The sequence below is a fragment of the Gopherus flavomarginatus genome, chromosome 9, assembly GCF_025201925.1.
Source record: "Gopherus flavomarginatus isolate rGopFla2 chromosome 9, rGopFla2.mat.asm, whole genome shotgun sequence".
Classification (NCBI taxonomy): Eukaryota; Metazoa; Chordata; order Testudines; family Testudinidae; genus Gopherus; species Gopherus flavomarginatus.
Window position 1 is genome coordinate 41,280,288 of NC_066625.1, and position 13,611 is coordinate 41,293,898.

Sequence of the window (13,611 nt, forward strand, 5' to 3'; positions counted from 1 at the left end):
AGATGTCAGTATAAGATATTTCATTCTTCCACGTCCCTTCCCATGGACCAATGCCTGCCTTTAGACTCACAGAAAATCTTTATTGCCATATACTTTCACTGTTTCTTTGCTTTAACCCCTAGGAATGTACCTCTTGGACAATCAAAGGAGTTGCTCCATTCCTATGGACCCCAAATCAGAATTCAACATAGATATTTTATACTAACAACATTTTATCAAAGTATTAATGAAATGTTAACTTGCTAACTTGAGACCATGGGTGGAGATATTATGTAATCTGTTAACTATTGGCTAATGTGCTTATCTTGTCTTGCTGCAAAACCTATCCTGGGGTGTGGAACTGCCTACTCCATCACTTTCCCCCACTTGTGGAAAATCTATATATTCTATTGCAATTAATTAATTAACAATGTCTCTGAGCCTAATAAGCAAGGTGACACTCCGCCAGCGCTGTGTGTAATAAACTCCTATTTTTGACCTCTACACGGTGTAGATTTGTGTCTTTCTCGGACACCTGCTGAATAAAGAGAAGATTCAGGATCCAGCCTGGCTGAATGTGTATCCTCTCCTCACAGCTTGGTGATCTTTTGAGGAAATGGAGAAGACTGCCTTTGCCTAGCTGTACATTGCTTGCAAAGGAAACAGGTCTTTTTGGTGACAAGTGTTGAAAGGAGGCACTAGACAAATGTGGAGACAGGAAAAATGTCCCCCAACTGAACTGGCAACTGTGGATGCTGAAGTCACAACACAGAGCACTAAACACTATTTGAGAATGGCTGGTGTCAGAAGAGTCTCTAACAAGGCCTTTTCTCCCCAGCAGGGGCCTATCTGTGCACAGAACTCCTGGTAGCTTGATGGCTGCAGGCAGTGGAGAACTCTATTTTGGCATCTCTTTGCCTGTTTTGTGGTCAGCATCTGCAGTGGCTGTTAAAAGGTCTCTAGATAGTGATCTTTGGGAAGAGCTGTCTGAAGAGCCTTCCTACTAACCAGGAGAGCCTGGCTTGGCCTGCCAGTTCTTCCTTGCTGAACGTAGTGTGTCTGTTGGCTCCTTTTTTGTATCTCTTTTCAGAAAAAGAAAAGACCTGTCAGCAGAATACTTCTAAGTGCTTGTTCAAGACAGATAGAGCCTTCCTTGCAGCTAAGTCTTGGTGTAATAGGGCATGTGGTGCCTCTTCCTGGCCATCCTGGTAATTAGTTCTGGTTCACCAGTGCGCCTTCATCTAGTGGCATCTGGCTGCATCTGTTTTATCATTAGGACCCATGTCACTCTCAGGACTTCAGTGTCCTCTTATGGACACAGCCCTCTGGCTGTGCCTCACTCAGTTCTCTCCCCCCTTCCCGGGGGCAGCTGTTCTCTACCCAGACACTTGCCTGAGTGGTCGGCTGCAGTCCAGGGTGTAGCCACCTGTGTCAGTGGCTACGGAGGCAAAAGTGGTGAACCTCCAACCATGCATCTGTTTCCCTGGACCACTTCCCCACAGCCCCAGCATCTTCCTCTGCCTTTGTATTAGGGCCTCAGTCTGGCAGCACTCAACCAGAAGGTCACTCATGCTCCCCTTACCCACCCAGCACTACTCTGATCATGGTGCCCACCCTTCCCCTTCCCCTTCCCCTTCCCCTTCCCCTTCCCCTTCCCCAGCCAGACCTCCCTCCTCAAACTCCAAGCAGTGACTAACTCTTGCTGTGCTGAGCAGCCCTTTATATATGGGCTGCTCCAGCAAGCGTTCTCCTGATTGGCTCTCCCAATAAGCCCTTTCCTGATAGGCCGGGTTCTGTGCAGCCTCTGCAAGGCTGTCTTAATCTTTCTCCTGCTTGGTTGGGGGCAGACACCTCCTCACACTTGGAAAATGGCAAATGAGAAGTTTAGAGCTGGTGGAAAGGTTACCATGACTGAGAACTGAGCTGATGTTGATGCGATCGAAACACAGATCACTAACCGCTATATGATCACAGTGGCTGGTGGGAAAAGCACATGTTAGAAGCCCTCTGTCATCTCAGCTGTGGCTTTCTGTGCCCGGAGAGCCAGACACCTCAAGGTCTGCAGGTCCTGAGGGAAATGTGGAACATCTGTCCTTTAGAATTTGCAGGTGTTGTCCTGGGCCGTCAAATGGAACAGTTGCAAACACTTTCTGGAGGCAGGCACCATGGCTTAGCTGGCTAAAACACCTGCCTCCTAAATAGGAGATCCTGGGTTCAACTCCCAGTGTTGTCTTCGTGTATGGCTTTTGTCTCCTCTGCTCACATTTTCCTGTGTCTTCCTAGGAAACAGAAGAGACCTCCCTTGGTATCCAAGTCATTGCTTGCTAAGGAAAAGGCTTCTTTGGAGAGAAGCATTGGAAAGAATCAAATCACAAGCCTGGAGTTGATGAAAAGGCTGCTGTGACTGGCATTAGCATGGTGGTTGCTTTGACTGCAATAGCTGCAACACGAGAGCCTGCGCCACACGTCCTTGTGATTCACTGGGGATGTCCACACGCAGATGTCAAGTCATCTTCCTTTTGATAGTCACTGATGAAAAATGGAGCAGTTGGGAGAAAAGTCCCAGAGAGTGGCACCGTGGCTAAGCTGGCTGACTCACCTGCCAGGTAAAGTGGAGTTAGGGATGCAGCACCCAGTGGTGCCTTGCCAAATGTGTCTGCTCTTCCCATCTTTTGGTTAAACTTCTGAGGAAACAGAGAAGACTGCCTCTGCCTTGCAATGCAAATGCTTCCAAAAGAAACCGGTCCTTTTTTCTGACAAGCGTTGGAAGGAGGCACCTAAGAAATGTGGAGACAAGGAAAAGGTCATCGTAACTCAACTTGCATCCATGGCTCTTGGGGCCAAAACGCAGAGCACTAAGCACTGTATGACCACAGCAAAATCTAAACTTTACGCCTTATTACACTAGGCAGTAGTTAGGTGAAGCATTTTTCTCACCCCACTGGATGTTACCCTCCTTAATACATAGAATTCCCCCCTTCATTTTCTCAGGATTCTTGCTGCTTCCAACATAGGTGGGGGAGGACAACGGCAAAAACATGATGCCACAGTCTCCTATTTTATATCCTTAGTTCAAGTGTCTAGAAGACACTTGCCCAGACGTGTCCGGGAGGGCTCTGCTGAGTCACTAGGTTGGGGAATCCTCCTGGTGTGGTCTTGTGCAACTGAATCATAGACTTGAGCAGTCCCCACAGGGTTGTGTTTGGGCATCTGTCATTGAATTGGAAATCCCTTAATTACAATTCCTCTGCTGATTCATGGTTGTTGAACTCCCTCCTTGGCAGGGGTCACTAGCAAAATTATAGCAAATTTCAGTAACAACCATACAGCAAAATGCACAACTTCATAAACCCTCATGCTATACATATTTGGACAGAATAAGTAATTTCAGCAGATCATGACTTTTCATGTGATAACTTACATGGAATGGTTTGTATGAGATATCACAGTCATATATGAATGATGAATATGTGAGCTACAGGGGGCTATTTTGAGGTACATCATGTCACAAAAGCCTCCAGAGACTGGTCTTTGGGAAGAGCTGGCTGAAGAGCCTTCTGAGTAACTGAGAGATCCTGGCTTGGCCGGCCAGTTTGTGCTTGTGAATTAAACTTGTCCTCTGGGCTCCCTTTTTTTGTCTTTTTCACATAAACAGAGCAGAACTTCTTGGCCAATCCTTGACAGTGCTTGTTCAAGACACAGAGAGCCTCTGTGCTGGAGCAGGGGTAAGGGTGCAGGAGGTGGTCAGAGGGGGGTGCTTACCTCAGGCAGTACAGCTCCCAAAGTGACCGGCACACACTCCCCTCCTGCAGTGGCTTCTAGGCAGTGGGATCCGGGGGCAGGTCAGCTATGGAGTTTGCACTCAGGGTCGCAGGGATATGCCAGCTGCTTCCAGGAGCAGTGCAGCATGAAGGGAGGGGACAGAGTGGGCAGGGAGCTGCCTTAGCTCTGCTGGCACATCTCTGTGCGTTGCTTGGGGAGGCATCAGGTCTCTGTGGGCTGCCTGGGGCAGGGCAGTTCCGGAGGGGGCTCAGGCCACCCCTTTGCCTCCTCTCTCCCGGCTCCTAGCCCATTTTGCCAGCCGACAGGGATTTTAGGGTGCAGCAGCGCAGGGAGCAGGAAGGGCAAACCACAGTGGCTGCCTCCCCTAGAATTATTTGCAGTCGGGATTTCCCCCACAGTGCCCCACAGGGGTCCAGGGTCAGCTCCAGCACAGGCCACACAGGAAGGATTAATGCTCGAGCTACAGCACATGCTAGGCAGGCTTGAGGCCGGGCTCCCCATGGCAGGAGAGAAGAAGAAGACTTGGCCCCTGGAGGGGCAGGCTGGGCTTCCTGGATCCCATTTGCTCACAGCCAGGGCCCTGCCCCCACTCCCAAGTCGTTCATGGTGCCCCCAGGTCAGCCAGAATGGAGCAGCAGTTTTCACTGCACCAAGTCTACTTATGGCTTACAGGCAACTCCCAGACTCACCACAGCCCACCATCTTGGCCAGAAAGGAGCCTACTCAGCCTCACCATTGCTTCTTTTCCTTCCACCCAGAACCCCGCTTCTCCTGGGCTGCAAGTAGCCATCCCTGGGATGCCAACAGGTAGCCACAGCGGTCTATCTCCCAGCAGCCAACCGCACCTCCATGGGTTTGGCCCTCAGAAGGGCAGGCAGGGGTTTCCTGGATCCCAGTTGCTCACAGCCAGCCCAGCTTCCACCTCTAAAACCATCAGTCATGCCCCCAGGTTGGCCATAAAGGAGCAGCCATTCTCCACTTGGACTCAGCTTTGCTTGTTTTCCTTTGACCCAGAACCCCCCTTCTTCTCCTGGGCTGCAAGTAGCCATCCCTGGGAAGCCAAGAGGCAGGCACAGGATTCTGTCTCCGAGCAGCCAACCACACCTCCCCATGCTTTGCAGAATGAATGATGGTGCTCTACTAACCCCACTTAGCCACAATGATGTTCTTAGTTTCTGCCCTGCCTTTCTCAGCTTGACTTTCCTCTTTTGCCCCATTCCTGCCTCACTTCCTCCTTTGGCAAGTCATGCAAAGGAGGCCAGCAGGAAGAGCCGGCGTCCACCAGCCAATCTCCAAGGGCAGAGCAGGCCAAGCCACAAGCCTCTGAAAGGTAACATGCCTAACTCCTCTACATTCTCCAGCCTGACACCAAGGTGCTTTCTCCACTGCTGTCAGCACCTTCTGTCATGCAGGGGTTGGAGTTATCCCAGGGACAGGCCAATAGGAGAAGGAGGAGCACCTTCCTTAACAGCAAGGGGATCTGGGAAAAGGAAACCAGCATGTTTTTACCTGGTTTTGAACCAGGGACCTTTTGCATGTTAGGCAAATGTGATAACCACTACACTACAGAAACTCCATCTGCTTGGTTATTGCTCACCGTGCCACAGACCGATGGCCAAACCTAGAGAAAGTGGTGGCAGCCCTTTGATAGGTCAGCTGGCAGAGCAGAGGACTGGAGCCGGCACTCAGGAAGTCGTCCTTACCTCGCCCGTGTGACTCCAGCTTGAGGGAGAGCTTCTTCTTCTTCTCCTTGCTGACAAAGAGCAAGAGAAGAATGAAAGATCAGGCGGGCCAACTCGATGCAAAAGCCCATGCTGTCTTTTCCTGCTCCATAGCCTGAAATGAGGGACTTGTGGCAGTTAAAGGCAATGCTGCACTTTCCGAAAATATACCTCCTGGGCACAAAGAGGAATAGAAGAGACTGTTAGTCTAGCACGCTCCCAACCGAACTACTTCAGCAGCTGCTAGGTTTCTTTTTGGCCTATTACTTTTCTGTCTGGGATGTTTTTGTCAGCTGTGGCACAGAAAAAGGATGTCATTGCGAGCGACCCATGAAGACAAGATTCACTTTTGCCTTCCTTGCTCGGCTTTACTTGCTTCCTCACCCTATTCCTGCCTTAGTTCCTGTGTTACCTGAAGGCGACAGGGGCCCAGCAGTACGAGGAGGAAGTTGGGCAGGTAGACCCTGGTGGAAAAAGTCCTGCCACCACTTGCCACCCCACTTTCTTCTCCCAGCTTCACATATTGGCCACCAGAGACTTGGTGCCCAGCAGCGCAACGGAAGGCAGCAGACAGACCCACCCTCGCCTTGAAGCTCCAGCTCATTAAACCACATCTTCAGTCGCTGATGGCCAATGAGAGAGCGACATCACTTGCTATATTAGCACTTGAAAATGCCATTGGCCAATCTTTGGATCTCTTTAATGCTGCGCTTCAGTTCATGGGGGAAAGGTGAGAGAAGCGACCTTTCAGCTAAAGGCCTGGGGTTAACATCCTAACGCTGTCTCCTACTGTAACACTACTTAATACTGGCCAGCCATGTGCTGGTGACAATTCCATTTCTAGATGTTAGTACGTTTCAGTTACCGTTAAAATTAAAAAGTTTCTATATGTTTAAAGAAAATGCATTTGTTTTGTTTGCCTATATATGGCATGAATAAATACAGGTTTACAGAACCTAGCCCGCAAATTTATCATCTTATATGACAGAGAAAATCATGCATCGAAATTGTGCATTGAAATCATGAACTGAGCTACAAATGCCATGAAAAATAAGATATTCAAAATTTTAACATGGGGGGGCACCAAAAACACGTCTTGCTTGGGGTGCCACTTGGTCTAGGGGAGGCCCTGTCAGGGAGAACAGGAGTTAGTCTCACATGTCTATTTTAAGGCTGTAATCTGTGGGCACCCTGCTCTGCAGGAGGGATCATGGTAACCCAGACTCAGGGCTGGAACAGGCCCCTGATTGAGGGGGTGGCTGCATGGTTTACAGCGCTCTGATGTCTCAGACAATGTGTCTCTCCCAAAGCCTCAGATCTGCGTCCCCAGAAGGCTCCTGTGCTGCCTCCGCTCCTTTCACCTTCTACAGCAAGGAGCAGCAGCAAGGGTCAGGGATGAGTCATAGGGCACTAGGTGGGGGGCAGAGGCTTCAGGAGCCCAGAGTGGTTGCCTGTCTGGGCATTTTGGCTGAGACCTCAGGGACACACTATGAGGCAGAATCCCAGGCATCTGTATGAAAGGAGCATAAGGACGTAAGAGCAGCCAGACTGGGTCAGACTGGGTTCATCTCGCCCAGTGTCCTGTCTTCCCATAGCGGCCAAAGCCGGGTGCCCCAGAGGGAATGAACAGAACAGGTAATCATCAAGTGATCGATCCCCTTCCACCCGCTCCCAGCAAACAGAGATTAGAGACACCTTCTCTGCACATCCAGGCTCAGAGCATGTCCTCCATGAATTAATTTAGCTCTTTTTTTGAGCCCTGTTATAGTCTTGACCTTCACAACATCCTCTGGCAAGGAGTTCCACACATTGACTGTGCATTGTGTGAAAAAATACTTCTGTTTGTTTGTTTTAAATGTGATGACCATTAATTTCACTTGGTGACCCCTAGTTCTTGTGTTATGAGAAGGAATAAGTAATACTTCCTTATTTACTTTCTCCACACCAGTCATGATTTTATAGACCTCTATCATATTTTCCATTGGTCATCTTTTCTCCAAGCTGAAAAGTCCCAGGCTTATTATTCTCTCTTCATATGGCAGACACTCCACACCCCTTTTCTGAACTTTTTCCAATTCCAATACATCTTTTCTGAGATGGGGTGACCATATCTGCATGCAGCATTCAAGATGTGGGCGTACCATGGATTTGTACAGCGGCAATAAGATTTTCTCTCTTATTTTCTATCCCTTTCCTAATGATTCCCAACATTCTGTTCCCTTTTTGCCAACCGCTGCACACTGAGTGGATGTTTGCAGAGAACTATCTACAGTGACTCCAAGATCTCTCACTTGAGTGGCAACAGCTATTTGACATCCCATCGTTTTATATGTAGAGTTGAGATTGTGTTTGCCAATGTGCATCACTTTGCATTTATCAGCATTGAATTTCATCTGCCATTTTGTTGCCCTTTTACCTAGTTTTGTGAAATCTCTTTTTAGCTACTCACAGGCTGCTTTGGACTTAACTGTCCTCTGTAGTTTTGGATCATCTGCAAATTTTGTCACCTCTCTGTTTAGCAGATCGTTTATCAATATGTTGACTAGTCCTGGTCCCAGTATAGACACCACTAGGTACGAGTTTGCATCCTGAAAACTGACCATTTATTCCTACCCTTTGTTTCCCAGCTTTTAACCAGTTATTGATCCATGTGAGGACCTTTCAGAGGTGAAAGTAAGCTGGTACATTCTGGTATGGGGTACTGGCAAGAGCGGGTACGCTGTGCCAGGCCAGCCTGGCTTTCCCAGTCTGGTGATTTAAAGGGCCCAGGGCTTCCTGCAGTGGCCGGAGCCCCAGGCCCTTTAAATCACCTCCTGAGCCCGCCTGCCAGAGCCCTGGGACCTTTAAATCACCTCCCAAGCCCTTCTGCTGGAGCCCCCGGGAGCAAATCACTGCCATGGATGCTGCTCTCTCCTGCACTACGAACACAGAGTAGGGGCAATGGGAGCTTCCTTACAGTGGGGTGGGGGCACCGTTGTCTGAACTGTGGCGCTCTCATGACACCCCTTCCCCAAGGAACCACACTCACTCCACCCCTCCCCCTGAGGCCACACCCACAGAACACCTCTTCCTCCCAAGACTCCACCCTTCCCCCCCTCCATCACTTGTCCTAACAGCCGGTAAAGAGTGGTGGGACCATGACCCCCTAACCCCCCTGTTCCAGCATACCTGACACAGAGCTAAGCAGGCCGCAGCATGCATGTGTGACAGAGGCTGCTGTGCTGAGCTGAGCCAGTGAGGGAAGCAGGGGCTGATGTTGAGGCTGTCCCCTTCCCCCTGCCTCAGGACTGGTTGATTCCAGCAGCTGTCTGAACTTAGAAATAGTGTGACCACACACTCCCACTCCCCACACACACAAACACACCCTCTACCCCACCAGGAGCATTGCAGTGGAAAAGCAGCTGGCAATCTAGTAGGATTCCCATGGAACAATGGGATAGAAGAAACCTGCATCATGTGACGCTGTACCAGCACAGGAGGCATTGCAAACCCTTCCCAAAGCACCTGCAGCCAGTTGCACAGCTACCCACAGTGCACTGCTCTCTGTGGCCATCCAAGAGTCTAGCATGGATGTGCTCTGGTAAGACAAGAGGCATAGTGTGGACATTCAACAGCTGTTTAATTCAAACACTTTAAAGCCACATTACCCAATAGTGCAGACAGAGCTTGAAACAAGACCCAGCTCCCTTGAAACTAAAGGACCACAACTTCCCCCGTAGTTGACAGGATTTGAACCTGCGCGGGGGAGACCCCAATGGATTTCTAGCCCATCACCTTAACCACTCAGCCACAACTACTTGCTTGAGATGTGTCTTGCACTACACTCCAGTTCTGTTTTCACTGAGTGATCAATTCCAGTTGTTTCCTCACACCAGCTTCCAGAACACACACACTGCTGTGCCATTGTGTAAGTGTGTCCCTGGCTGAACTGCAAGAATTCTTGTTCATTTCCCTTCTGGCTGGAGCATGAGGAGAGTGTGTTTGTGGTCAATGACGTTCCTGTAGATTGTTGTCCATTTCCTGCCTTGATCATTCAGACAGTTCCTTTACCATCATATCCCCAGCACATCAGGGATTGCAATAGCAGGGGGCAGGTTTTCTCTGGGGCACTGAGCTTTGCCAGGGGGTTGGTGGCTCCTTTCTTTCCTCAGCCTGGAGTAAACTCAGCTTTTTATTCTATCTTTGATGTTTCAAGGAATAACAAGAGATGACCGAGGAAAGAGGTGGACAGGGTGGGCCTCAGGTGAGGGGCAGAGAGGTGCAAGTGGTGGGCAGGGCCGGTCTCATGGGCGGGGAAAAGAGGTGTGGGTGGTGGACAGGGCAGGTCAGGGGAGGGGATAGAGAGGTGTGAGTGCTGGGCAGGGCTGGTTTTAGGGGAGGGGCCAGAGAGGTTTGGGCAGGGTGACTCTCGGGACGGGCAGAGAGGTGGGGGCAGCAGGCAGATCTTGGGAGCGGGGGTGGAGAGACACAAGGAGGCTTTCGGGGAGGAGAGGAGTGAGCAAAAGGTGGACCAGCAGGTCTCAGCCAAAGAGAAAGAGCAGGGGTGGGAGAGTGGCCAAATGGGAGTGAAAGCAGAGCACAGGTGGGGCCTCAGAGGGAGGAGAATGAGTCAAGGGGGTGGAGTGGGCAGGGCTTCCCAGAGGATTCAGGGGGCCTGAGGCAAAACAATTTTGGGGGCCCCATTCATAAAAAAAAGTTGCAATACTATAGAATAATATATTCTCATGGGATCCCTGCAGGGCCTGGGGCAAATTGCCCCACTTGCCTCCCCCCCTCTGGGTGGCCCTGCTCTCAGCCTCTCCTCATAAGTCCCCTGGCCCCTAATCATTTTTATTGCCCTTCCCTAGACTCTCTCCAATTTGTTTCTGTAGTGGAAGGGCAAAAATTGGATGCAATGCTCCAGAAGGAGGGGACGGATAGCTCAGTGGTTTGAGCATTGGCCTGCTAAACCCAAGGTTGTGAGCTCAATGCATGAGGGGGCCACTTAGGGATCTGGGGCAAAAATCAGTACTTGGTCCTGCTAGTGGAGGCAGGGGGAAGGACTCAATGACTTTTCAAGGTCCCTTCCAGTTCTAGGAGATAGGTATATCTCCAATCATTTATTAAAAAAAAGATGTGGCCTTACCACTGCTGAGTAGAGGGGAATAATCACTTCCCTCAATCTGCTGACAATGCTCCTACTAATCCAGCCCAGCATGACCAGTTACCCATATTGAATGCAGACCCAGCAATATTTGATCAATTGGTTCCTATCCATTCAGGAGGTTATTTCCTACCTATTCATAAAGAATGAAGATGCTCTAAGCAGAGGAAAGAGCTGTCCTGTCCGTGTAGTTAACCCATCTCCCCGAGAGGTGGTAGCTATGTCACTCGGGGAAGCTATGTCGGTGGGTGTGCAAGCTGTGGTGTCTTCATGTATCTATAAGTTTAATCAAACCCCATTTTTAAAAGCACTGTGGTCTGGGAAGAGAACAGGAGATCTCTGAGGCAGGGCCTGTCCTTCAAAATCTTTAAGATCACCGACTTACCTCTACAGCAGTCATGGGGGTGTAGCTCAGTGGTAGAATGTTTGACTGCAAATCAAAGGGTCCTTGGTTCAAATCCTATTGCCACCTTATAAACCTCTTCCTTCAACAAAAATAATGGCATTTCCTTTATGTTCAGGAGTTCCACTGAATAGGGATCCCTGAAATGAATAGGAACACTCAATATTTTCCTGTGCAAATGCATAAAAACCTAGCAAACATGTGCCTCCACTGAAATCAGTTCCAGTCCTCTAAAGGATTAAAGAGTCTCTATTGAGGTTGCAGGAAAAAAAATCCCGATGTGTAGAAAGAATAGTAAATATGGCAGGCGACCAGCTTGGCTTAACAGTGAAATCCTTGCTGATCTTAAACACAAAAAAGAAGCTTACAAGAAGTGGAAGATTTGAGAAATGACCAGGGAAGAGTATAAAAATATTGCTCAGGAATCCAGGAGTGAAATCAGGAAGGCCAAATCACACATGGAGTTGCAGCTAGCAAGAGACGTTAAGAGTAACAAGAAGGGTTTCTTCAGGTATGTTAGTAACATGAAGAAAGTCAAGGAAAGTGTGGGCCCCTTACTGAATGAGGGAGGTAACTTAGTGGACAGAGGATGTGGAAAAAGCTAATGTACTCAATGCTTTTTTTGCCCCTGTCTTCACAAACAAGGTCAGCTCCCAGACTGCTGCACTGGGCAGCACAGCATGGGGAGAAGGTGACCAGCCCTCTGTGGAGAAAGAAGTGGTTTGGGACTATTTAGAAAAACTGGAGACCAGCACATGTCCATGGGGCTGGATGTGCTCCATCTGAGGGTGCTAAAGGAGTTGGCGGATGTGATTGCAGAGACATTGGCCATTAACTTTGAAAACTCATGGCGATTGGGGGAGGTCCCAGATGACTGGAAAAAGGCTACTGTAGTGCCCATCTTTAAAAAAGGGAAGAAGGAGGATCCTGGGAACTACAGGCCAGTCAGCCTCACCTCAGTCCCTGGAAAAATCATGGAGCAGGTGCTCAAGGAATCAATTCTGAAGCACTTAGAGGAGAGGAAACTGATCAGGAACAGTCAGCATGGATTCACCAAGGGCAAGTCATGCCTGACTAACCTAATTGCCTTCTATGAGGAGATAACTGGCTCTGTGGATGAGGGGAAAGCAGTGGATGTGTTATTCCTTGACTTTAGCAAAGCTTTTGATGTGGTCTCCCACAGTATTCTTGCCAGCAAGTTAAAGAAGTATGGGCTGGAGGAATGGACTGTAAGATGGATAGAAAGCTGGCTAGATCATCAGGCTCAATGGGCAGTGATCAAAGGCTCCATGTCTAGTTGGCAGCCGGTTTCAAGCGGAGTGCCCCAAGGGTCAGTCCTGGGGCCGGTTTTGTTCAATATCTTCATTAATGATCTGGAGGATGGTGTGGATTGCACCCTCAGCAAGTTTGCAGAAGACACTAAACTGAGAGGAGTGGTAGATATCCTGGAGTGTAGGGATAGGATACAGCGGGACCTAGACAAATTAGAGGACTGGGGCAAAAGAAATATGATGAGGTTCAACAAGGACGAGTGCAGAATCCTGCACTTAGGATGGAAGAATCCCATTCACTGTTACACACTAGGGACCGAATGGCCAGGCAGCAGTTCTGCAGAAAAGGGTGAGCTGGGGCAGGAGGGTCGCCCGCACCGCAGCAGATAACCCGGGGGGGCACTGGGGAACCGCTCCCCACACCAGCTCACCTACCTCCCCTCTGCCTCCCTGGGCCTGAGCACGAAGCTGCCGTTTGCTTCTCAGCCCTCCCAGCCTTCCCACGTGAACCGTCAGGGGAAGGGGTTCCAGGGGCCATCAGGGGACAGGGAGAAGGGTGGTTTAATGGGGCAAGGGTCCCAGGGGGCATCAGGAATGAGAGGAGAGGTTGGATGGGGCAGCAGGGGACAGGGAAGGAGGGTAGATGGAGTAGGGGTCCCCGGGGGGGCGTCAAGGAACGTGGAGGGTTGGATGGGGCAGGAGTCCCAAGGGGCAGGGGTGGGCCACAACCCCCACGTGGGGTGAGTAGGGAACTGGTTGTTAAGATTTTGGCAGCTCATCACTGGCCAGGGGGTGGTAGGCTGAGAAGGCGAGCTGGTGGGCAATGGCGAGGGGTGAGTATGTGAGCCGGGGAGGGGGGAACGGAGGTGAGCAGGGGGGCAGGTGAGCTGGGAGGTGGGGGTCTGTGGAGGGAAGTGGGTGGGCATTGGTGGGGGGTCAGGTGAGCTGGGGGAGTGGGGGTCTGAGGAGGGAAGCGGGCGGGCATTGGCAGGGGGTCAGGTGAGCTGGCGGTGGGGGAGGAGAGCTGAGGAGGCAAGTGGGTAGGCAGGCAGGTGAGCCATGGGGGCGGAGGCGAGTGGGTGGGCAGTGACAGGCGGGGCAGGTGAGCCAGCAGCAGGGGAGGGGGTGTGAGGAGGTGAGCGGGGGGCTGAGGAGGTGAATGGTGAGTCAGTGGCTGACCTGTTCTACTGATCTGCTCTGGCTCCCAGACCCTCGCCAAAGGGTGCAGCTGTCTGGAGGTGCTGCCTTCCACGCCTTCCTCAGTCACCTATCATTCACTCAACAGGGCAACTGATTACCAAGTGGGGGGAA

The 13,611-nt window shown here is 50.5% G+C and overlaps 1 non-coding gene and 1 pseudogene across 1 annotated transcript; one reads left to right on the forward strand and one right to left on the reverse strand.

Annotated features, from left to right (window-relative positions):
- LOC127058553 (zinc finger protein 850-like) overlaps positions 1-13,611 on the forward strand; it is a 124,019-nt pseudogene that overhangs the window by 20,137 nt on the left and 90,271 nt on the right.
- On the reverse strand, positions 9,198-9,280 carry TRNAS-AGA (transfer RNA serine (anticodon AGA)). Its single transcript has one exon. It is a non-coding gene; the product is annotated as a tRNA-Ser (tRNA).